The sequence below is a fragment of the Syngnathus typhle genome, linkage group LG8 (genome assembly GCF_033458585.1).
Source record: "Syngnathus typhle isolate RoL2023-S1 ecotype Sweden linkage group LG8, RoL_Styp_1.0, whole genome shotgun sequence".
Taxonomy (NCBI): Eukaryota; Metazoa; Chordata; class Actinopteri; order Syngnathiformes; family Syngnathidae; genus Syngnathus; species Syngnathus typhle.
In genome coordinates, this window is record NC_083745.1 from 2,368,332 (window position 1) to 2,395,517 (window position 27,186).

The following is a 27,186-nucleotide window of genomic DNA, read 5'->3' on the forward strand; positions in this document are numbered from 1 at the left end:
TTAATTTGATATTTCTTCCTGATCAGGTTCACTGCTGGGAGGATGCCAGTTGTCATCACGTCACACAAAAAAAGTTAGGAATTTTGGGGATGAATGTAAATACACAATTTCATTTGACCTAAAAGTTTTTTCCAAGGCCAAATTAAATGGACCTATTATGGTTATGGCATTTACCTGAAAATATACTCACTACTTTTTGGAAGTAGTGTACTGTGACTTGGTGTATGGTTGCCAATGTTTTTTTGACAGCCTTGGAGACTAGGTGTTCCCAAACCACGTGTATCCATTTAAAACATCAGTGACTCAGCCATGTTTGACTTTTTATGTGTCTGATGCAAGGAAATGAAACAGAATTACTTTCACACCAACGCTTTAATCGAGCTGTGTGATGTTGCACTTGTGGAAAAAAACAACAACTCCTTATTAGTCTTTAAATTCCCAAGCCTTTTTTTTTTCCACCCCAAGTCCAACCCTTGATGTTCCCTCCTAGACATTCATGCCAACAATGTTCTGGCAAGTCCAGTTTACCAGCAGCTATGCCAACATTCCTCAGAAATGAATAACATGCAAACACATAAACAGCCCACGCCTTGTCCTCATTCCATCATTGCTTCCTTTATGTCATGTCGCTATCTTGGTGGAACTTTGAGCGAGATAGCCAACGGCCAGCTGTGTGTTTCGCTCACTGATAGCGCGGCTCTTCCGGTTCCTGGAAGTCGTTTTATCTTGTCTTTAAATGCTAAACTGTGGGCGTTTTACTGGCTGATCAAAGACAACCAAGTTTAAGTGTCTCCGTTTTTTTTTCCCTGAGAATTCTTCTCAAGAAAACCAGAATCAAGTTTTTCTACTTTATACAGATGTTGAGGTTGAAAAGAAAGTAAAAATAGCATTTCAAAACAAAAGCAAGGCAGGTATGCACACTATGTTGCCTTTCATTCTTTTAATAGCTTCCTCTTTTGAGTTGAAAACCATTTCCAGTACGAAACCTTGCGCCACGTGGTTGGCTCATTCTTCACATTCTTTCATCACACGTTGCCTGGATGTTTGAAAAGTAAAAGTGCTTGTGCAATCCAACGGCATTTTTTTTTTTTTTTTCTTGAGCTGTGTTGTTATTGGCAAAATAGTGTTTGCTTTGAAAAGGTAATCTGGTTCGCCTTGCTTTGGAATGCCTGACCTTAAAACAAGAATTCTCTCGAGGTGGCCTCCGCCCTCCTCCATACCAACCAACAATAATCATTATGATCATAATCATTGCAATCACTTCCGAGAAGCCGAGTGCTCGCTTTGAGCCAAGCAGTGCTTTTTTTGAATTGAATTGAAAGTTCAAAGTTCAAAATCAGCTTTATTGTCAATCCCTTCATATGTCAAGACACACAAAGAGACCGAAATTCCGTTTCCTCTATCCCACCGTGATGAGACATAGTACACGATAGACATACAAGTAGACGACACAAAATAAAAACAAGAAGGCACAAATAATAAATAATAAGTAAATAATGAGGGATGAATAAATAATAAACAAATAAACTTATCATTCCACCCGATTCTTGACTGTGACACATTTCAGTGCACTGTATTTCAAACTCAAATTTAAAAAAAAAAAAGAACCGCGTAATTCCTGTCAAGGGTTTCACCGCATCTGCACTTCTGCTCACCTTGCAGGACGTCACCACAGTGCAATTACTTGATTTTACAGTCTATTCCGGGAACTTGCCAGGTGATTTTAACATTCTAGTTTGAAATAGAGAACTAGAGAAGTGTCACTACGCTTTTATGAAGAACTAGAGAGTGTTGGCGCCTTTTTTTGTCTTATCCGGCACCACTTCTTTGACTTCCTCTGCGAACATAAAAATGAAGTCGGTGCGAGTCTAATTTTAATATTATTTGCATATGGAGAGGAAGTTGGATAAGAGCACAAGTACGCGTACATACACTCACCCCCGAGTGGTAGTTTTACGGTGTGCAACAGGGTTTACAACTTTGCCCTATTTTTTTTTTTCTGTTACTGTATTGCATATATGTTACATACAGTATTTTGGAGTGGTCACACACCTTAAAACCTGAAGACCACCCTAAAGACACACACACAAATACAGTCTTAATAATTTTGATCTATTTAAGATTTTCTCCTTTGTCTCACTTTTTGCCTACATTTTGCATAATCAATGTTTTTTAAAGAGTTTCCATATATTTTAGGTACTTTGTTCCACTTTTTGCCTCCATTTTGTATACTCAATTGCATATGATGCTTTTAGAGTTTCCAGTTTTAGGGTGGTGGATGACCTTAACATCCTAATGACCCTTCAAAATACTACAATAAAGCAGCTTGACTAAGTGTGTACTTCAGTTTATTGTTGACACATTTCTCCAAACTGTTTTACATATGATACTTTTACAACTCATACTCAGTCACTTATAAAAAAAAAAAAAGATATATTAGTAGTATGTATAGAGCCATTCGGGTCACATGATTGTAGACTGTCCAATGATGACATGTCTCCCTCCATTCATCGTGGGTGGAGGACCGTGTGGGCGTGAGACCAGAAGTTGATAGAAGTTAAATTGTTGAGCTGCGTCACTGTGAATGGCTTTTGGCTGAGAGACGTTTGGAGCAAGACTTTCTGCAGGCAGAAAAGCGATTGCAAAGTGCTCTAGGCGCGGTTTATTTGGGCATGCATGGCATTCGTTGAAAAAGAAAAAAGATCCCTCAGTGCAAAAAGTTGACAGAAAATTCGTGTTTGCATGTGGCGTTGTTTAAAGACTGCAAAATCAAGAAAGTTTGGCGCCCTTCTGCTCATGACAGGTAAGCTCACTTTTGAAATAAATTTAACGTAAGTGTGTGTGTGTGACATGACAAGAAAGTGTGTGTGTGTGAAACAGTTGGCCTTCCTCTTCCCTTTTTCTTGGTTCGAAACTTTCAATTCATTGAATCTAAAATTTCCGGATGGATGTGAAGTCAGCACAGCTGATCTGCTCTCCTTCCTCTTCAATACTGGGAGTGACGTCACTGCGCCTGCAGCGTGGAATCTGAACTGTGACATTCCGCAAATGTATTCATTTATTTTTGTGTACTTACCACCTGCATATAAAGTGGCATTGCGTTTGCGAATGCGTCGTGCAAATATGATACGCGTCATTAAAGCAGAACGGGAGTGTAAACTTAGAAGTTCGAAACCGCTTTAAGGCAGGAAGTCAGTCGCCGTTAAAGATGCTGCGTTCAGGCGTCGTCGGAAAATATAGCAACCAAGTGAGAGTGTTGCAAAACAGAGTCGCGTATTAAGTGCAAACAAATAATAGCAGAAACTCGTGGGCAAAATGAGTTATTGTAAGCTACTAGTTACTTTACATTTGAGTAAAAACACTTTATTATGTGAAAGAGATGTCATTGGCCAAATCTGAACAGAATAATTGAACATTGATATTGTTTACATATTACAAGAAGAGCACACATTTGTACCAAAGGATCACACACATGGGGGAAAAAGTAGAATATAACTTTCTTTTTACAACAGATATATTTAATTGGATTTAAAAAAATCATTTTAATCCATCTATCCATTTTCTGTACAGCTTGTCCCCACTTCTTCGATTAGGGGACAATGGAGCCTTTGAGGACCTCTGATCAAGATTCTTTTCAAGTGTAGTTTTTCATGTCCCAAAACACCAAAGGAACGTGACGATATCAGTCTTTCAAGGCCTATCAGGAACCTTTATCCACATGTTAGATGAGCTTTGAAGCTTCCTGCACCTCAGGATGTGTGTTGGGACAATCCACAGAGGGACTAGATGTTGATTACAGACAAAGATCACATTCCAGAAACCTTGTTAGCTTCTTTGAAGACGACATTGTCCATTGATGTGAAATGCTGCTTGTCCGTGCAGGTTTCTTTCACAAGCACAATGAATACATGTTTGGGTCCCCATGACGACATCATGCGGTGTGCAACCCAAACCAGCCACAGCTTCTTTGTAATTATGTCGAGAAGTGCCATGTGATTGAAAGGCTACCAGTCCAGGTTGTTTCCTGCTTCTTCTCTGTGGAGCTCTCCTCACCACCAGCTCAATGAATACATGTCCTAGTCCACTGTGTCATGTCAAGTAAAAGCCAACGTAGTGATTAATATTGGATTCATTCATCTCGTCTCGTCTTTCACTTTTCCGTTTGTACTTGAACTCCTCCTCCTCCAGAAGACTGCAAAATGTCAGTGGTGCCAATTTTGAAATGACAGATGCATCACGTGGGCTTTCCCTGGCCCCTTTTGCTCCATTCATGTGGCTTACACACACACACACGTTAACCGGATGTGTGTGTACGTAATTAAAAATAGTTTATTGAAACAGTATTGTTCTGACGTGCGCGTGCACGTCAGCAGTTTCCTGGTTGTGCTACTTGGCGGGCTCAAACTTCCTCTTGATATCTGTGTGCCGCCGACACTGAGGCGTAGTGTTGATGGTCACAGTCAATTGTAGTTTGCAGAAATAGCTGCTTTGTTTATTGACCGTTTCCAAAGAGAAACATTCAGTTGAGTTTGTGTTTGCAAGCGTCTTTTTAAAGCTGTTCTATGGTTGGGTTTGCAGTGTTAGCGTTAGCAGTTAGTTTGGCCTTGAGGCTACCAAAACAACCTGCAGGCATCGATCCGTGACTGCAAATATGAGCACATTTACGAGTTAACAGTTTCTTATTACGTTAAACATCTCGACTCTTGCGTCAGCGACGGTGATGTGTCAATCACATTTCACAATTCTCCTATCTCACATGTGCAATTTTGGCTCGTAGTTTATCACACCTTTATTAGGGTGTCAAATATGCTCGGGAACAATATTGGCCAGGACGCATTATGCTGAAGGCATGAGTTAATATTGGCATTTAGCACACAAGCATATCACGTTTCAAAAGTTGTCTAAGGTGGAATATATGTACAAACACACATATGTATGACATCTCTACCCCCCCACCCCCCAGCAAACCGGTATCTAAAAATGTGTGAATGTTACAAAATGTATGTTATACGGGTTAGATATTATAGTCCTAATTTTCTTATTCAAATCGATACGGTATATACATGATTACACTAAAACCAGTGTGGCGTACATATACTTCTTCAAAAGTTCAGCAGTATCGCCACCTAGCGGCAGAATAGGAAGATGACGTCCTTTCCCGAGCCTTGGTTACATAAATACTCTGCTGCCATCTGCTGTACGAATTAAAAATTACATAAAAAAAACACTAACCTCAACGCCGCCATCTGTTGTACAAATGAAAAACTACATCTTCAAAAAAAAAGAGAATTACACATAAATTAAATATTTTTTGTTTTTAAATGAATTGAATGAGCTCATTTTTTGACACTCTAGTGTAACAAATTTAATATACGTACACTTGTATGAGTGATACCGAACAATTGTTATTTTTTAAGTATCAATTGAGGCCAAAGCAAAGTTCTAGTCATGTAATTTTCACACATTTGTTTCACCAGACTGCTATGTGCGCAGCAGTATTGATTTCCCGCACTTTTCATGTTACATCTTTGAAGTCCCGCCAACCTAATAGGCGCTATTGACTAGCGAAAGCCGTGGGCCGCATGTATTGATCGGTTATGGTGTGTAAAGCGAAGACTATGGGAGGTTGGTGAGAATCCGGCACGGTTTGGTTCACACGCAGCATGTGTTTGTGTACTTTACTACTGATAGGTGCGTTGCAGTTGTTATATTGCTATTTATGTGAAATAACTCCATGTTATGACTCACTGGATCGACAAAAACTTTGGTGGTCAAAATCAGAACACGCATGACTACTCTGTTACTCGCATGATTCATATAGACCACGAATGGAGATAACAAAAGTTCACACAGATGCTGGTCAACAGTGCAACGTGATGTGTGTGGTCTAATAAGAACCACAAAAGGCCCTTTCTCCATGTGAACTGGAGACTGAGAGTGTTTAGAGTCTAAACGCTCTCAGTCTCCAGTCTAAACTTTAGACTATGGAGGATGTGAGTCAAATCCTTTTGAGTCTGACTCATGATCACACAGACGGCACAGAAAAAAATGTCAGGAAGGGTTCAGGAGATGGGAGTAGAATTCTGTGGTAATTTGATTTTCTGATCATAATTCTTACAGGCATGCATTCTTTATCCTCTGTGAAGAATACAATTATTGCGGCTCACTGAGGACTTTTGACCCGTGACATTTATGTCATTACTGTTTTCTTATAAATTGACGATAACATTTTATTTTTGACACATTTTGTTGGTTTTTCGAGTGGCGGCGTCGGAACGCATGAATGGCATTTTCATTTATTTCACTGGAGAAAAAAAGTGGAAGTCCAAGACACCACTGTTTGAACTCTGCTGGTTAGATACAAGGAACACTTCCGCAACATGCCGGGGTAACATGACTCCACTTATGCAATGTACAAGTCTTGTGATTATGCCATGGCTCCTCTCTGTGGTCCTTTTGTGATAACAATGTCGAGTATAAAAAGTCAATGTGCAAAGAAACGGCTTCCCAGCATGCATTGCGTGTCCTTAATATGGCATGTGAACTGAAACCTCCATTTCGTCCCCAGAGATGGACAATGTCTCCTGAGATTTCTGGGAAAAGGGAAGTTTCTTTGCTTTTTTTTTTTTCTCTTTTCTCATGACACATGTGCACACTCACAAGCTCAGAAGTCATAAGTCGAAAATGGGGTGGGGTGGCTGTGGGGGGTGTTTCGTCTCCGACTTGATGACTCAAATCAAACCGCACTGCTCATTCTCTTCATTCTTTCCGCTTCTCATCTTCAGGTTCTCTCCATTATTTCCCTTCTCTTCTCTGTTTCAGCCATGAGCTCATTCCCTGCCTTTTTGCTCTCCAAACTTCTGGGAGACTTATCGTGTGTGTGTGTGACTGAGTGTGTGTGTGTGTGTGATGTTGATGCGATGTATGCGTGGGAAGCTGACTCGCCTCCATTGGAGTGATTAAAACATTCCTACTCGCTCTTCTTTTTCCCTTTCGACTCTCTCAGGCTTTAGTGAGAACTCCTCCACTGAAGAAGAAGAAGCGAAAAAGATGAAGAAGCGCAAACGGTGAGTGAAAATCATCCGGAAATCAATTTTTTGTCGAAACTTTGATGTGGAAGGATATCTGGAGGTTGTTTGGTGGTCTGTCTGGGTTCAATTTGGCAATGCTGCTGCAGTTTGGTAGGAGCGTAATTCTGAAAAAGGTCAAGTTGTGTTTTGGGGGATGAGGTCAAGTGATTAGTGATGTCATCAGGGCTACTTGTTGAGTCTCCATTCTCTAGATGTACTTAAAGTTGTTTGTTGAAACGGTGCTAGCTTGATGCTAAGCAATAATGTGGAAATCCATACATGAGCTAATGTCACGCAGGGCTGAATGTGACTACTCATTTGCTGTGATAGACTGGCGACCAGTCCAGGGTCCAGACGAGTCCACGTGGATAGCTTTTAGTCTAAAACTGTTCCCAGGTTTTGAATTACAGCAAAATGTTGCAGATCTGGGCATGTGGCGCATGCAGCCAACACAAGTTGCTCCACTCATTTGAAAGGAAAGAGGTCAACGCTAGCTGAGCCGGGTAACAAGGATGGGAGGGGCCACATAGAGAGGGACACCAGACACGATGACTAACCAGCGTCTGTGAATATGGCAAAATATGTGCCGGACGGTGAAAATCCAAGTATACCGGTCTATCCAAATGCATTGGGATGAGGTGGTGCTGCCGGGTTTTGCACAAAGTCTGCGTGGGTGGAGCCGTGTGGGAGGGCCATGACACGAATGACTCAGTGGCCTGTGTTGCCGAGTCGTTTGAGTAGCACACACACCCGCAACCCCGCGTTTGACAGAATACCGGTGACATCACTTGAAAACCTCATCCTGCTCTGGAGGTAGCACCACAATGACAAGTTGACCCCAGCTAGAATAAATATATTTCGATATATATTTACATAAATACAATATTTATCCTTTTCTCTTTCTGTGCTATTGGGTGTTCAAATATTTGAAATATTCAATTTACTGTAGTTTTATAAGTTTTTTAATATTTTATGATTTATGTACAGTATTTGAAATAAGTCATATATATGTATATTTTTGTATATTCTGAATTGAAGAAAAAAGGAATTGTTGAATAATGAATCCCATGAAGGGAGGTACTAAATGGCTTGGATTAGAATAGATTCTTGCGTGGGCACGTGTGTTCTGTTGTACTTTTTCTTTTTCCTCATACACACACACACACACACACACACACACACACACACACACACACACACACACGCAGGCACACTTATGACTGTGCTGTTGACTCAAATGACTAAGTCACTCATATTTTCGCTCACTTCCTCTTTTCGTCTTATTTCCCTGCTTCCTATATGCACTTGGTGAAGCCGCTTGAGAGAGATCAAGAAAAATGATTAATACTTTATTTATCCATGAGGGAAATACTTTTGGAAATTCTTTTGGTGGTCTCGAAAAGGAAATCCCAAGGCAAAGCAAACTTGTTGAATTATTATTATTATTATTATTATTATTTTTATTATTATTATTATAACAACCGTAATAGTGGCAACTTTGGTCAACACAACACGAATGATGTACATCCAAATATTTTTGACTCCTGTCCTAGTCTTGACAACTTTTGCCTTGTCGAGATGATTCTGATTGAGAATGGGGTTGTTGTTGTGCTAATTATGCCAGCGGGAAAAGTGTAATCCTCGTCATTTTCAAATAAAAAATTAAGCAGAAGTCAGCCGCAGCTTGTTTACCGACAAGTTGGGTGCAGCATCATTTCTCCGTGGAACAAACGCCAATCCACCGCAGAGGCTGCCAGTAATGTGACGTCATGATACGGCGAGTGTCGTTGCAGTAGTAGCTCCTCTTTATGCCACGAGAGGGCGACTCGTCCCCATAGTTTCAACGTTGAAAGGCTTGAGTTCTTTCCACCATTGTCACTTATTTCCCCTATATACACAGTATATATCTCTTTGTGAAATACACATTTATTATTTATTCAGCACAATCCTAACAACTGAATTGTCTTAATTGATTTTTCTATGTTTTGTCTCATTTTTATGCAAAAACAATCTCACTTTAATGCGAATGCTCAACAACATACTCCGCAGGAATTAATCACAATGTGTCCTAAGATAGATCTGTTAAAAAAAAAAAAAAAAGGATAATGTTAAGGCTTCTTTTTTTTTTGTAAAAGTCAATTGGTTATTTTCAATTTAAGTCAAATGTGAAGTCGTCAAAAATGAAACAATATTATAATGTTTTGAAGTACTAAATGAAATGTATTCATAATCTTCCAAATATTTATGGCTTTGCAAGTACATTGATATTGTAGTGATTGACTCCTAAACGACTCTTTTGATCTGATATCACATTGCAGCTTATAAAATCCGTCCATGAATTTGTTGTGAGCTTTATAAAGTATGTTTTAATATTTACCTTTCAGTTTGTTGGCCTTCGGAGAACACACACAAAAGACACTGTATATGATCATCATATATATAATCCGATTTGGTATGTTTCGGAAACATTGCGCGACTATTAAACTATTTCCGACGTTTTTTTTTTTTTTTAAGGATGGCCTAATTACTGCCCAACGCCGTCTCAATTTTGTTCGACAAATGACCGTTCAAAATAACCATGCATCATCCTTGATTTTCTTTCTTTTACCAGTCACACTTTTAACCTTTAAAATCGTCTTTAAGAACAGTCGTGTTATTATTAGTTTTTATTTCCAACGACCTCACGTTTGATTAGAGAGGAAAACAAATTAATTAACGTTTACAAACTATTCAGTGTTAATAATTACACGAAGCAGGGGAAATGAGGTCGAACGCGTTTATTAAAAATACGCACCGTTCGCATATAACTAAGTTTTTTAAATAACGAACTACTTATAAAACATAAAGGGTTGTAGGTTAAAGGCGTAAATATTTAAAAGGAAAAGAATTCATTTGGTATTTTTTGATAGAATTACCGTGAATGTTGAAATGCGCATTTCTGCTTTTAAACACTCAGAAGGGCTAAGTTGGCATATTTTTAATGCTCACCAATGCCATTTATTAATTTATGAATATTACTTATTAAGTACGCGTGCGTTAAATGGGGAGAAACCGCGCAACTGTCGCGTCGTAAAAAAAGGTGGAAAAAAATCCTAATAAACGTCAGAAACGAACAACCAAAAACATTATTATAAATGTCAAGAATTACAAAAATTAGAATATATCCCTGTGTCATTTACAATAAACCTTTAAACGCTTATTTTGCACCATTTGCCCCCCCCCCCCCCCAAAAAAAATATAACTTACCTTATCAAGGTAGAAATGTTTAAGAATGACGTCTTTTCATCCAGGAGAGGCAGAGTTGCGTCTTCTTTCGTTAAATAACAAAAACGTCGTCAAATAAAAGTCCCCTCAGCTCATGAATAGGAAAACGCTCATCATTACAGTAGTGATGATAATGTCACATAAACTTCCTGTGTGTGATTATGGTACGGAATAGGGCTGAAATTTTCTTTTGGGGTTTCACTTTCTCACTCAAGAAAAGACATATTGCCATAATATATATATGTTAATAAATGATATGCTGTACATGGATTAAGTACTCAAATATTAGCTTTGTACTAAAATATTCGACTACTCACTGCATATGTACACGTAATATCACATTGGTTGCTTGTGAAAGTGTCACATTCACTTAGGAATATGATGCAAGTATTTTTTGAAGTGTATTAATATTCACCTTCCAGTTCATGTCGGCATGCAGAGAACTAAAAAAAAAAACATGATCAATATATTCTCCTCTGTCTGTATATTATTTTTAACATGATATATTATGGAGAGGCCAAAAATGTTGACAGAAAAAAAAAAGAGGAAGGACACCTGCTCTGAACAAAAAAGGCCTCAAAACCGTATGGCCGAATTTTAAACTGACACTTTTTTTTTTTAGGCCAAAAAACACAGAGTTGACAGAGTTTTGATTTATTGAAACAAATATGGCTGCCTATATTGGAATAAGTTTGATTTCCATAAAAGACAAAGCTAGATGATAGTTACTGTATATGGCCAGTTTATCTTTCTGGTAGGGTGTAAAAATATGCTCAATCAATTATTGGTGAGGTTACAGAGGCGTGAACAAAAATGACTTTTTATTAAACATTATGACACACATAAAAAAAAAACTACATTTACATTCAAATGAGAAAATGACATGCTCCATTTCAACGGGGTTACTCTCAATAAATACATTTATTTTCACAAATATACACTATGATTTAATAGTTTTTCTTCTTTTTCAGCACTTTATTTCATTTCAATGCATGTTATTTTTTTGTATGATTCCTTCAGCTAAGGACTCCGAACCTTAGCTGCTAAATAAAAAAGTTCTGCGGGGTTCTGGAAAGTTGAAAGCTATTAGAATGTTTTCGTGGAATTCTTGTGTGCATTTGCAAATTTGCTTGAGGGAAATAGACATTTTATTTACATAAGAAAATGTTGAGACTCCCATGCCAGAAAAGAAATGGTAAGTGGAGGTTATATGAGGTCCTCAGATGTTAGAAACACAAATTTCCTTCAATAATGATTGGAACAAGTGACATCAAAATTTTTAATTGGTTTTTTTTCTTTAGATGGGTAACATTAAGGATAAAATGCCCCTTTTTTTTTTTTTTTTTTTAGGCTATTCCAATGTACTTTAAGTGCTTAACGAGTTTGCTCATTGTGTTAGTGTTCTGCTGTCTTAATGAAGCTTCAGCCCTCATTTGGAAAGTTTTCCTTGGTCCCAAGATGCCACAGGTTGGCGCCAAAGCAATATTTTTATAATAGACATGACATAAGTTTTCTATCAAAACACCAAGGAACGATCCCGCCATATTTGCAAATTGCTTACAAATATTTCACTGGATACAATTATCAGGACTAACTGAATACTTCCATGTTTTTTTTTTAACAACACTCCTGTTTTTATTACTAGACAAGCCTGATGTTTGTTTTGTTTGTAAAAAAAAAAAAAACGCAGTCATTAGGGGATACGATGCAAATGAACAATTATATTAATATTTTCTCGCACGCATCACTTCTCTGTACACCTGTCAAAGTATGTTTGACCATATCTCATAAGTGTCTAATTCAGATGCAACCCCCTTGTTGAATTATTTTTAGCACAGCTCTTGCAGATTAGCACACCTTATCTTCTGATGACCTTTTGATCGAGGCTGATATCAGCACCAACCGTACAGTTTGTTGCCACGGCAATGAACTGACTCACTCGGATTGACGTGACGGTGAGAATCTTGAAACTCTAAAACTGCATGCCACCAGTGTCCTTTTTTTTTTTCTTTTCTTTAAAGGGCTGCTAACTGTGTTCAAAGGGGAGTTTGAAACGGTCCTTTCGGAGTGGCGTAGGCGAAGCCATCGTTTCAGGAGTGTGTGTGTGGGGGGGCTGAAAGAGTTCAGATTAAGTCTTCATATTCTGGTTGCGATAAAACACAATGACGGTAAAGCACAGATAATACCTGTAAATACATAATAAATAAAGAATAGATAAAAGAATAAATAGAAAGACTGCCCTGTTTGTGTTGCGGTTCCACGTACGTGTTGTGGCGTTTGTTTATAACTACCATAACATCTATGCTAATTCCCGTTAGCCAGTCTATGGCTTTTTCCATGATATGTTAGCATTAAGCAAGTTGACAAATTGATAAACGGGGGTCCCATCTAAGCAGAAGAGAATTTGAGAATGGAAACAAAAGAATTATTTCGGATTCCAGCGTGCCGTGTCACATAACTCTTGCCTCATTTACTGTAGCGATTATTAAGAGAAGTTGTCTGAGACGTCATGAAGGGACGAGGGATGGTCCCAATTAAAGCTGCCCGTAGTCACACTTCCAAAAAAAAAAAAAAAAACTTGCTTGGCAGAGTTTGCGAGTGCTGGCGAGAAGACGATGCAGCTGCTCCATCGGGCCAGGCCGTCCTGCCGTCATCTGATGCCAAAACCAAACTTGTGAATATCAACATCCTCAACATCTGGACTATTGGACCCCCCCCCCCCCCCCCCCTCAGCCGAGGAACTAGTCGCTGGATATGATTAAGATATTTCAAATGAAAAATGTATTAATACTTTGATTCTTGCCTCAAGTGTAATTTTTTCACTAATTTGAAGTGTTTATATGCTCAATAACAGTGTCAGATTTTAGTACGCCGTTTATTTCTTTGATTGAATAATAGCCAGCAGCCAAGATTGTTTTCGTCTCTCTACAGAGGGAAGGAGACACAATATCGGTATATTGCAGTGTAAATTACCCCAGTTTTTAATACTCGTGCAAAATCAAATCCTAACTATAACTCGGTATGTTCAATATGACTTTTTATAAAGCGCTACCAGTATAATCACTCAATTCTTAAGCAGCCACCGATGGCCAAGGACCGATACCGCACGTACGTTTGACGCATAAAATTCCCCCTAAAACAATGACGGACGATTTTTGAAGAAGATCTTTATCTCCCAACATACCAAATGTTCCTTCAATTTGCATAAAATAAAAGTCTATTTTAACTTTAAATTTCTAGTTCCTGATTGGAGGACGGTTGATACTAGTACCGAGCGGTCAACGTTACATGAATGGCTTTTACGTTCCATTTATGGTTGGATTATTTTCCACCGATGCCAAGGACCGATACCGCACGTACGTTTGACGCATAAAATTCCCCCTAAAACAATGACGGATGATTTTTGAAAAAGATCTTTATCTCCCAACATACCAAATGTTCCTTCAATTTGCATAAAATAAAAGTCAATTTTAACTTTAAATTTCTAGTTCCTGATTGGAGGACGGTTGATACTAGTACCGACCGGTCAACGTTACATATTACGTTCCATTTATGGTTGGATTATTTTCCATAATGACCTTTTTATATTTGTGTATTTGTGGGTTCTTTTTAGTGGTAGACTGTAGGAGGACTGTTGTCATGCTACAACACTCCTACATGCACGTACAGACGCACGAGAAAACAAAAGTGCTCCTGACAGTTGCTTCACCTCCCACACCGACTAGACAAACTCACACATGCGTCATTTCGCATAGACACACAAGACACACACATTTGCAGGTCTGTTTGACAGTTTGAAATCATCTCCACCTAGTATTGGTAATAAATCCTACGCCCTCTGCCAAACTACTGCTTGGTACAATTTGTACTCTCAAGTCAAAGCAACATTTTGGCAGAACGATGGATTCAATTTCGTATCTCAAGGCACCGCTGTAATTCCGACCTGACGAAAATAAATACGTGGATAAGTGCATCTTTAAGGGGTTTAATATTTTGCCAACTTCCACCACAATGCTTTTGTTTGGTTCTCGGGATCGTCACTGCGGTTGTTTGACTGCGACTTACGGTTGCAAACAGGAAATGGTTTCCTGAGACAAAGCCCACACACACACGCACGCACGCCCTGCTCCTCGGTTAATTTGAGCCCAGTTTCCCAGTTTCCGCCGTATTTTGGAAGTTTTATGTTGTGGTGATATGCTGAAGCATGGGAAACATGATTAGGTTTGGCAGCAGCCACTGACCTCTGACCTGATTGTCTAAACGGGGTGCCGGGGTGCACCAGAGTTGATCACCGGCCATCCGTTATTTTTTTGTGTCTTAGCTGTTATGTCGTGATGTAATGCAATCAGAATTTGTTTAGTCACTAACTGGTTGATTTGGGCCTGACCTGTTTGATAGGCTGCAGATGTACATCTCTATTTTACCAGCTCTGTTGTTTTTTTTTATACTGTGATTAAGTATGGCAACAACCCAGAGGCTCGCGCTGATGGCCAAAACCACACACACACACACACACACACGAGTCGATTTGCAGCAGCAAAAGCATACACACGGCAACAGAGATATAAATTTGAAATATTTGACAGAAATTAAATATAGTAAGTGAATGGATGACCTACTTTTTTAATTCCATTCATTTGAACTGTGATGTTTTTCAAATTTTTTTTTTTAATATTTGATTTTGCCCATTTCTTGAAACACGATCTACCTGCGGCTTCTTTTTTTTTTTTTTTTTTTGAAAGGGAGTGACTATTCAGTTTATTGTCATTATTTCCCCTTCAACACAGAGAAATGTCAAAAGTCATATCGGGCTTTTTCTTGGCTTCCTTTTTCTATCTTTTGAAACCCGATCACACCGGTCGGTGTCCTTCCTCCGGGGTTGTTGTCTTTAAGTGGCAGAACAAAGAACCTCTGCACTTCCCACATATTCTTCTGAATTTCTCTGCTGTTGAATCATTTTGTGGCTGTGTGGGGCATTGGCTATTATGTTACCGCTCCTATCTGATGCGATTGATTTTTGTGGTGTGCAAATAGTCCCGTCGGCCTCCGTTTGTTTGTGTGCCGCAGCACGAGTCCGCGTGAAACAAATAATCATTTAAATGCTTGTGTGTGTTTGTTGTTACTTTGAGGAAAGAAAAAAAAAATACACTTTGCTACTAATATTGAAACTATGATTCAGACTGAGACAAGATCTTATTTCGGGTGACATAAATAATCCCTTCAATTGTGACGGAGGGGAAGATGTCATTTTTAAAAGTGTATTTGTTTTAAAGAAAAAAAAAAAAGTCAGCCTTTGTCTAAATGTGATCTGTAATTTAAGACAAATGCACCGACAAAAAGCTCCACTTTAAAAAAACATCTTAATTAATAGTGGCAACCATGTGTACTTTAATAATGCCACTTGCCAATTTCTATTTCAATGAAGATTCAAATTCCATCAAATCCAATGAAGGACATTTTTCAAATTCTATTTTAAAATTGTGAAATTTATAAAATCAGATGCTAATTTTCTCAAAAATACTCCTTTATTAATGTTGCTACTATACAATTGAAGAATTACAATCAAGAAATAGTCATAAAAACACAATTATTGCTTTATATTAAGTTTTATCCCCAAAACAAAATTAAATTTGTCATGGTTGTAAATTTACTCTGTGACTAAGAAAAAGTCATTTGCCTCAGAATTGACTAGCCAGGAGTATATTTCCAGTTATGTTTCGACTTAAATGGTCATAGAATTGTACAAAGACGTACATAAATGTGAAAAACAAATTTATTATATTAAAAATGACTTTTAGTTGACAATGGTGTCACCTTACGATCATTCTACACTTAAATTCTAGTCTAAATGTAAAAGCTATCAATGTCTGGGAACCCGCCCGATACCTTAACTACACCGTTACCTCGCATTGCTTCAAATTCACAATTTAGCCCACAAAACTCTCATTCTCATCTTGCATCTATATTATGTGTAGCTGACTTGATGTCAAATGTTTTTCACACAAATAAATTCATAAGTCAAAGTGAAACTGCATGACGCTTAGGTGGAGCGATAATAACCAGCAAGAACAGGAAGGGAAATTTCCCTCATCGAGTCTTCAATTCTGTAACAACCCACTCACTTTCGACTGGAAAGAAAAATAAGACAGAAAATGCATTTTGACCTTTTCAGCAACAACAAGTAAAAGGATGAAAGAATTGTATGCGTGTGTAACAAATATGACCTTGTTGTTGAATATGCATCATTTCATTTTTTCACATTGACAAGAGCAGGTCATGCCAATCTCAAAATGACAACCTTGCGCAATATTGACGATATTTACACCCACGCACGATTCAAATATAATTATTTGAAATCCAGAGTTTCAAAAATGAATGTGTTCATTAGAGTTGAGATCAGTCGATCATTTAATATAAATATGTAGTTTATGAGATAAATATGACACATTATTTATGGTGGTTGTTATTTTGGGTGTTTATCAAACACTGGTGTGTCTGTGACTTTGTCTCATAATGCTTATTTTGATTGTCACTGTCATATAATAATAGCGGTGGTGAGGGATTGCTCTTCCTAATATTGAATATAATTTTCTGGATGTGATTGTATAAACATGTAGTGCTTCACAGCGTACTGCTGGTTGCTTATTTCTGACTGCGTGTATGTGCACACTTCTGCAATTTGTTTTTCTCCCTGGTTTGGTCAATACTATTTTTTATTTATTTATCTTAACAAAATTGATTTCAATTTTTAATCAACTCAATTTTTTGGGACAGTGTGTGTATATATAGTTTGCATATTATGCTTGTGTCCTGTGCATTTGTGTATACTGTAACTAATGTTGATATATTTAGTGTTTATGGTCAAGCATCCACCGAATGTATTTCCTCGCCTGACTGAAAAGGTTATTTCGGGACAAGTTTGGCTCAGAAAAAAAAAAAATTGACAAAACTGTGACACTTCACACAGAAAATAGCACAATACGGAACCACCCTTATATTAACATTTACTGTATGTGTCTGTCTCCGTTTGATTTGCATGCGCCTGCACACGGGAGCCAGATGTGAGCGAGACTGTCTGACATTTACACATTCAAATCGAGGCGTCGGAGACGCTTGAAAAGATTAATTTGGCTGCCCGCTTGTTGATAATCTGTACAGATGAGGCCCATGGTGAGTCGACGGCCGCCAAATCAACAGTAGCTTTTTGCTTCCTTTGTTTTGAGGCTCTTGTTTGCTAGTTGAAGCAAGCACAGAGTAAATCTTGCAAAAAGAGGATTCACGTTTATTCACTATTATTAAACCCTGTATGAACGCATTATTAAACTACCCTGTGATTATGAAGCATTAATCCCTCCAAAATTGCTTTCTTATTGTAAACTGCTGCCGTTTACAGAATCTATTTTCAGCAAAAAATGTGTTTGAGTCTGAGTAATCGTTCCTGAGAGTAGTCACTGTAATAAAAACTCGCTATGAGTCAGATTTGTTGAATGCTCACTAGATGAGTGCAATCCTTGTTATTTTCCGCAATATTTGGCCCACACCGGACCATACCAGGCTCCTGAGTCTCACGCCCAAACGTTACTGACGGGCTTCAAAATCTTCCCACGCCAACACAAATAAGGGGAAGTGAGAAGTCGAAACTATTCCGGCTGTTTATTGATAGCCACTGCATTTATCTTTTCATCCCTTTCTCTTTCCTCTTCTCTTGAATGACAGAACCCCCTTCCCGCCACTGTCTTTTGGGATAAATTAGCTAAAGTGGAGAAAGTCCATCCATCATTATGATCAATATGAGCCTTAGCCAGGCCACACCTCCGTGACTCACATCCTACTGTATCCTGTGTGCGGAACTGACTGAGAAGCGTGTTCTGTGTTTGTGCAAGACTTCCAAAAGACATCCGACATCTTACGATTTTAAAACCAAAACCAAAAAGGGCAACTTCAGATGACCTTTTAGTTACAGTGACACCCTGTGATATGAATGATTTGAAAAGTGCAAAATGCATTAGCGCGGGCTAACAGCATCAGTGTTGCGGTGTGTTTAAGCAATGGAAGTTAGAACACAAATGGTGCGGCAATACTTGTAGACAGACAATATGACAATGCTCAAAGGCATGTATTCTTTAAACTAGGTAGTCTTTAAAAAAAACATATATGTATATGTCACTCCTGAGTATAAGTCGCCCCCCCCCCCCCAAACTATGAAAAAAAACCCGACTTATAGTCCGAAAATTACGGTAATATTGGGAAACCTCTTTGAGTGTTTCTCCGTTCGTTTTATATCACCCCCAGGGGGCTAGAGTACGCACACCCAAAGGAGCAGCACAATATCCATTGAAGGGTCAAACTATCCCAAAAAGATTCTTTCCCCATCTTGTTCCATCGCTCTTTCTGCTCATTTTATCTGCACCTCCATCTGATGAGTCAGCACATCTCATGTCAAACGAAACCATTTTGCCAACAAAAGAAAAACTGGGACGGCGGCCAACGGGTCCAGTGAGTTTGCACGTCGCTCACTTTTAATTGTTTCATGCCGCGGCTGCTTTTGTGTCCTCGTTTGACCCCGAACTATGATGGCACGGCCCTAATGAAAGCCATATGACTAAAGCGAGCGAGTTGCTTCACTTTGAAGACGTAAATCCACATTTGGCTTGTTAGCAGGATGTCAGTCTATGTAAGCAACGTGACAACAATGAAGGACAAATTCAATTTTTGTCAATATAAAATGTTAAAAAATTATGTATTTTAAAGACCTCCTATTATAATAGATTTTTCTTTTGAGCACTTTGCTAACATCGTTTGATATTATCATCTCCTTAGATGCCGATCCCATCTGCAGGTGAATAACAAAACCAGTGTTGTTTAGGGCGTTGGCGTCATTCCCGTTAGGTGAGCGTGATAAACATCTTGGGTGTAAAGGTTAGAAAAAATGCGATAAGCTCCCGAAGGAAGACTTTTCCTTCGTACCATTCGCTGGCGTTCACCCTTTGACCCGCCGCCGCTTAAGTAAGTAGTCTAGAAACATCGGCTCATCCATCAAACTGGCCCCAAACTCACTCGACCGAGTCATTTATCAGTACCATGATGCACTCGCTCATGTGTAATTTGTTTTTATGGCTAATGTGATGAGTGGCAGGTTTTCTAACCCCAACAACTTGTCCTTGCTATTTATTTATTTAGTTAGTTAGTTAGTTATGTATTTATAAATTAAATTTTATTTAATTTGTTTATAAACTGCTACTCAGTGCATTACCACAATCAATACATTCAAATTTGGTTTTATTTCTTTGTGACAAAAAAAAGTGACCTCAAACATCTCACCAATTATATATCAGTTTTTGATGCTCGTGTTTGACCTTTTATAAAGTTGTTTGTGACGTCTGCTGAATATGCAATTAAAGCTGCGGCGTTCGTCTTTGCCTGCAGTGTCGATCAGGCTCGGGGGGGAAAAAAAAAAAAAGTGACAAGAAGGTGCTTTGTTCGTATTCCCTCTGAAGTCTTTTAGTATCAAAACAAGTTAGATCACCCAAGATATATTTTCTCACAACCTAAATAGACTTTTGCTTTGCCACCACACCATTTTAACTATTCACTAAAAAGTCAGACATTTTGATTAAAGGGCCCGTAAGAAGTGTTGAGATAAATAACAGTCGTCCATTATAATCCGTCAATTAGGATGAGGCCATTCGTCTTACTGCTCTTTAATAAGAGCAAGCGTAGTTGCCATTCCTTTTCTATCGTCACTTTCAATACGCCTCGCGTCGTAAGCAAACTTGATATTGAGCAGAATTGACAACACTAAAAAAAAAAAAGGCCTTTTAAGCTTTGTCTCGGGGGTACTTGACTTGATGAATTGCCCGCATGAATAAATCACATCGGGGACACGGGCATGTTCCCGAGTCCTGATGGATGACTCGGCACTTTGTCTTCTTGCAAGATGAAGAGCGTATATGCCTCCAACACATTTATCCAAATAACCCTGATGAGTGTTAAAAGCTTGCCTGGCGACTGTGTCCGACCTCCCTCCCGCTTGCCGTGCAGCTGACTGAATCGATAGTTAGTAGTGGTTACCATGCTGCTGTCTCTGAATTGTAATGTGAGACGTACGTTCTGTTTGATTTTGAATTGGAACGTGATTTTTTTTTTTTTTTTCGGATAAGCAAATGCAACAACGATCCGTTTTAATCTATGCTCGAAACGTATCGCACTCAAAATATGATTCGAATATGGCACTTGGAATTCACCTTTGATGGATTAGCCAATTTGACAATGGGACTTTTGTTTTTGATGACTTCGGTGTAGACGCATGACCGAAAGGGTTGGAGATGAATGGCTAGGCTCTGCATGTTATAACAGGAAAAGCAGTTTAATCACTTCAATCTTTGCAAACATCATTTTACCCACAATGACACACTCATAAGATGAGAGCAAACCCCACCCACAGGCTTTCACTTTTTTTGGCTGTTACACTGCAAGCTGACAAATATCACAAATAAACCTTCCTTTACCCATCCAAAGAACTGGACCTATTTTTTTTCCATATGCGGACACTTAAGTGTTGACTGCTGATAGCGTTTGAACTCTGTTGCTAACCAAATCAGCAGCACCTATGGAAGATTGCAGTTTTTCAGGCAAATGAAATGTGGACTTGCTGTATGTTGTAAATGATGCAATGAACTTTGTCCATGTCGTCTTTGACGCATCACTTTCATGCTCTCATTTCTTCTCTTCTTGCTAACCAAATCAGCAGCACCTATCAAGGAATGCAGTCTTTCAGACCAATGAAATGTGGACTTGCTGTATGTTGTAAATGATGCAATGAACTTTGTCCATGTCGTCTTTGACGCATCACTTTCATGCTCTCATTTCTTCTCTTCCTGCTAACCAAATCAGCAGCACCGATCAAGGAATGCAGTCTTTCAGACCAATGAAATGTGGACTTGCTGTATGTTGTAAATGATGCAATGAACTTTGTCCATGTCGTCTTTGCCGCATCACTTTCATGCTCTCATTTCTTCTCTTCTTGCTAACCAAATCAGCAGCACCTATCAAGGAATGCAGTCTTTCAGGCCAATGAAATGTGGACTTGCTGTATGTTGTGAATGATGCAATGAACTTTGTCCATGTCGTCTTTGCCGCATCACTTTCATGCTCTCATTTCTTCTCTCTGTCTTTGTATTTCAGCTCCATATTTGCTGAGTCAGCCTCATGACTTCATCGACATCACGAGATGGTGCGAGGGCGTTGCAGCAGCAGCAGGCCCGAGAAGCACTCTGCAGCTGCAGCTTCATTTGTGGCACCGCACTACCATCACTCCCACGGAGAGTTCTTTTTTTCCCACCATGTAAGGAAGTAGCTGTAAATGGCGATAAAGCACCTACACCGAGGTTGGATTTTGTGGTTTTGGCTGTCCAGGTGTTGCGGTTTCATTTCCGCTCTTTCCGGCGTTGTTGGCGCAATGGCCTGCACGCTGAGGTCACGTCGGATGGCGCAATGGCCGGCACGGCAGCTGAGCACAAGGGGCTGTTGGATGTGTGTTTTTCTTTTTAAATAAAGCACGAGAGGAAGCCAAAATGTGAACATCTGCCCTTTCAAGTGCTCGCAATGCAGGCTTTTGATTTTCACATCAAAAAAGAAAAATCACACAATCATGCTGCGTGAGCTTAATGTGGAGGTTCTCGTTTAAAAATATGCAAATATTACAACAATTTACGACGGATTAGGGCCAGTGAAGAAAAATAAAACGAGGGGTGAATTCTGACTTTATTCTCTGAATTCTGACGGAATTCTGAGAATAAAGTCAGAATTCTGATTTTAAACTTTCTGACTTTAAAGTCAGAATTCTGACTTTATTCTCAGAATTCTGACTTTAAAGACGGAATTCTGAGAAAAAAGTCTGAATCCTGTCACCCCTCGTTTTTTTTTCTTCACTGGCCCTATTTCTCAGACAAATTACAAATTTATTATTTTGAATTTTATTCTTTAAACTCACGAAATCTCAAGAAATATGCACTCTGGAGACTAATTCCTTTTACTCTTCATTGGTCTCTATCTACACATACTAAAAATGTGTTTAAAATCCCATTATTTTAATGATTCTCATTTTCTAACATGGTTTCATTTTTATATTGAAGCCTTCTGATTGTTTTCCCCTCTAAATTTAATTACGCTGTAGACACGGCACAGCTGTTGTCACAATGGTGGGCATGTCATAAAAAAAAAAAAAAAAAAAAAAACACGTGCGTGTGCACGCATGTTTAAGGGGTCAAGTTATATTTGTCTCGCTATAAAGCTCTGCGTGCTTCTCATTTCCAGTCATTTAGCAGAAGTGAGCGAGTGAGTGAGTCGCTTCGAAAGAAATGACTGTTGCAATCTCAAGCCAAGGTGAAAATGATTTGATGTTTTAATGATTTGATAAGAAGCACTTTCCAGGCTGGGAGGCACACACAAACAACTTGCATAAATACAAATGACCCCTTTTTTTTTTTTTTTTATAACTGTGTTAGCATGTTGCATAATAGCTAATATTTACTACCATGTTTTTCCTTCGTGTGCACTGTGCACCACTGACTGACTGACTGACTGACTGAGAATACGTCCGGGCATGTCTCAAGTCCCACAATTGCATTGACACACGTACACACAATCTGTTTCAGGCTCACAAAAGAAACACTGTCTCATGCTCATCCAAGCATTTTTGAAACAAAAGGGAAAATGTTCCAACAGTGAAATTGTCAAGGGTGCTGCTGCTGAATTATTGTGATTGCTACTGCTAATATAATAACCAGCTCAGTGGCTCTAGTGGTTCGAGTGTCCGCCCTGAGACTGGAAGGTTGTGGGTTCAAACCCTGGCCGGGTCATACCAAAGACTGTAAAAATGGGACCCATTGCCTCCCTGCTTGGCACTCAGCATTAAGGGTTGGAATTGGGGGTTAGAAGGAGTGGAGCTCTTTACAAGCCCTAGGCTTCATCTCCCTCCTTGCACAGTTATTGATATAATAATATGTGCGTCCTGAACTTTTACTGTCTGTATGCACACTGGCTTTTATTCGTTGTGTTATCTATTTATTTATTATTTATTGTTACTCTTATTATTTATTGTTTGTGCCTTCTTGTTTTTTATATTGCGTTGTTTACTTGTATGTGTATCGTGTAATGTGTTTTGTCACCGTGGGATAGGGAAAACGTAATTTCGATCTCTTTGTGTGTCTCGGCATGTGAAGATGTTGACAATAAAGCAGACTTTGACTTTGACTTTTTTGACTAAACAATAAACTAAAAAAAAAAAAACTAATATCACAGCAGCATTCGACGTAAATACTGACGAGCGCATCGGAAATCAAACTGTCGTGAAACGTAACACCCAAGTGACATACTATGTGCATTATTCATAGTTGGGAGACTTTCTTAGTTTCCTTTTTTGAGGTTTGAAAAGTGTTACAAGTATTTCCCCGACTGTGAAATCCCTAAGCGTTCACATTTTCCTTTTGACCATTTTTGAATTCTCTGAGGAAATGAAGAACAATAGCGACATGACAAAATGTCTTTTGGAGATAACCACTAAACCAGCCGGTTGATTGATAAGATGGAAAAGATTAGTATGGCCTTCATACATCATTTCTTGTAAGAAAGGGGTGTAATTGTATGAAGGTAATGTACGGAATGCTGCAGGCAATAAAACACGACAGTTGCTAGCATTATTGCAACAAACAAGTCGCCTCGTTAAATCCGACATAATTGGGAAACTTTAATCATGTTTTGTACCTTCAAACTGTTTTCATCTTTGCTTTGCCGATACTGGAAATTGACGGAAAATATGGGCAAATCTGGAATTCACCATGCAAAAAACCCCAAATACTCAAGCTGCTCTGATGTGGACGACCGCTATTAGTGTGGAAATAAAATTTATGAGGCCTATAATCCCTTGAAGGGAAGCTCTACTTTAAGAATGTTATTAAATAAATCCTATTAAGATGAAGCAAGAAAAATAAATCTCAAAATGTGTTTCTTTCAATGTGTTGGAGTGGGTAAACTTTTTTTTTTTTTAAATATAATTTGGTTTTAATGTATATTGGAGATTATTGAGGGTGCATCAAAGTGAAACATCTGTTATTTGAAATTGCCTTTGATGCGTACAGTAGAAATAAAATGTTGATCTTCCAGCGGGAATGTGTCATGCCGGCCACACCCGCTCGGCTGGCGACATCGTTTCTTGTGGGGAGATGTGGGCAGTGCGAGAGAAAAGCAAAATAAAAAAATAGCTGGGAGCAGAAGAGCAAATGAACCTCAATGACCGCTAAGCCTCACACACATCACGGAATATTTCCAGTCACACACACATACTGTGTTGTGGCTTCAGCTCATTTTGACAGCTTGTAATAACACCCATGCGAGCAACTTGTAACGGAAATAAATCACCTGGGTTTTTCTTTTTAAATTCTTCCCATCTATAGAAACGGAGGTCAAGTGAACGTTTCACCTCATGAACAAAAAATGAAAAGGAAGGAGTCAAATTTTGTTGTGTTGTGTGTTTACGAACATTCGGGATGACGATGACTGCATGGTGTGGAAAGTACCTGGAGATTTGTGACAGACACACTATGAGATTTTTTTTTTTTTTAAGCACTGCGTACTTTAACTGTGGACTTTGTTCAGCCTTGTGCCTGCAAGCTGAAATGACTTTTTATCACAGCTAGGCAGGGTGAGTCATTTTTTTTTTCTCGTGTAATATAATAATGCATTTGGGTGTAATTAACAAATTAGAAAAAAAACTGAAATAAAGTAACACATGGACACGTCGCAACAACTTTTTGTTTTATGGCTATCATCACGCTTTTTCCTCTTTGCTATCTGATAGTGAAAAAAAAGTTCATTTTTAAAATCCCACCCTGAGTTGAAGTCTCGGGGGATTCTTTGAAAGTCTCACATGATGTTTTTGTTTTTTGTTTTTTTTTTCCTCTCTAAATTTGTCAGTAAGCTTGTTTGAGCCCGTGGCTGCTAAATTTGCTGACTCATCTTTTTTTGCTCTTCACAGCTGCAGCTGGGTTGAGCAAGCGGAAGGTTGACAGGTGAACGCGAGCCCGGAGGAGAGACTCCGCCCCCAACAACATCATCAGCAAGGTGTGAAACGACGACTGTTTATTGTTTGAAAAGCAAAAGTGGACACAATGAGCAGTTGTGTGAGGATTCACCGCTGTCTTTTCAATTCAATTTGGAGTAAGAGATTTGCTTTATTAGAAAAAAAAAAGATCTTATCTGGGAATTTTTCTTTGCCCCACGCTTTTCTCAACCAATCAAAACCATTTCGAAAGAATCAAACAAAACAATTGCATGTTTTGAACCACATACTAAAAATTTCCACTCTTCTGGGATTCCAACATTTTCCACATGCAAATTCCCATCGAGTAAATTGGAAAAAAATGCACGGCTTCATTTGATTTGATTGGTTTCAATCTCTAATTGTAAATATATCGATTAATGCAAAATGCATTCTCGATAGGGTTCAAGTCTGGGTAAGTTCTTCCTCGTTTGTTGAGTTTATACAGAGGTTGAGGTCCTCGTTGTACGACTGCTTTTCGTTTCTATGACGACAACGTAGCCCGGTGCACTCGTGGCTATCGCGTCTGCAGTCCCCAGGTTCTGGGTTTGAATTCTTGCCGTTCCGTGTGGTTTATGTAGCAAAGTTTTGGCTACAGTTCAGATTTTCTACAGGTGTTTTTGTAACAGTAGACAATGCAATGCATCGAAAAATGGTGAAAATAAATCAAGTCATAGATACCTCCTTGCTTTTCAACTCTTTGATCAGTTGAGCAGAAACTGGGCGCGTTGCCGCAAGTGACGCACTTCTGATAAAGTGTGTGTGTGTGTGCGTGTGTGTCTGCAACTGTACAGACGTATTTTTCTTTTTGATTGTGAAACCTGTGCCACGGCTTGTGCAACTCGCCCTGAAAGATGTGACGGAGGCTGGATGTTGTTTGCTGGTAGATTTTCTTGAAAGTATTGCTATTGTGAAGATTTTCATTTCGACACAAGTAGTGCTTAATGCCCCCAATAAAACCAAACCTGTGGAGTTTGTTTTAGTTGGAGTGACTTAACCACTTTAGTTTTTTTGGCGGGAGTAAATAGTTTAACCTTGACCTCAATTTTGTATTTATTCTTTAGTGTGCAAAGGTGTCCGAAGATAAACAATTGTCAGGCACGTCTGCACGGCTCAGGCTGATGCAACTCTGAGCCAAAGAGGTGCAAACACTCCACCTCGTTGGACACAACATTAGGGACACGTGCACCAATGCAGTACAAAATAATGCATACAAATGTTCACTTTATTTAAAAATAGATCTTGATTATTATTTGAAGCTTCAATGTGAGAGGAAACCCACACCGGCCCATCATGCAAATTGTACACGGAAGGGCCGCAGCATATCTGCGCTTAGGTTGTTCACGGAGGCAATCCCTTCTGTTCCGACGCTAAAAATGGAACATATTTATGAGACTTTATCATTTATGTGTGCCTGATAAAGGACTGGATGGGACTGGAACCCCGGGCGTGGGCGGATGGACACGTGACTCACCCGGCAGCAGGAAGACGACGACCGGAGGTGTGTGTCCGCGTCTCGTGTGTGTGTGTCTATCATGTTCGACACCTGGTCCCAGTAAGCACTGTTCGAGGACAATGCAATAGCCATGCAGCCAATTCAGTTCATTTGGTTGGGGGAAGATTCCATCCTCCGCACCAATTTTGAAATCTTAAAACGTAAAAACGAAAGACTCAATTTGAACTCGTTCAATTCAACGCTTGCATTTACAGTATCAAAGAAGCAAGGTGGCATTATGATCATTTCAGCATTCAAAA

General features: G+C 39.0%; 1 protein-coding gene across 6 annotated transcripts in view; it reads left to right on the forward strand.

Moving 5' to 3' along the window:
* anapc1 (anaphase promoting complex subunit 1) overlaps window positions 1-27,186 on the forward strand; it is a 54,857-nt gene that overhangs the window by 15,931 nt on the left and 11,740 nt on the right. For 4 of the 6 annotated variants that reach the window (XR_009715201.1, XR_009715202.1, XR_009715198.1 and 1 more), the window contains 5 exons: window positions 27-2,803; window positions 7,007-7,067; window positions 21,519-21,678; window positions 25,369-25,454; window positions 26,855-26,932. The gene's annotated coding sequence lies outside the window, so the exon portion shown is untranslated. Of the gene's footprint in view, window positions 1-26; window positions 2,804-3,570; window positions 7,068-21,518; window positions 21,679-25,368; window positions 25,455-26,854; window positions 26,933-27,186 lie in introns of all 6 variants that reach the window. The other 2 variants (XR_009715200.1, XR_009715199.1) reach the window with 2 other exon arrangements.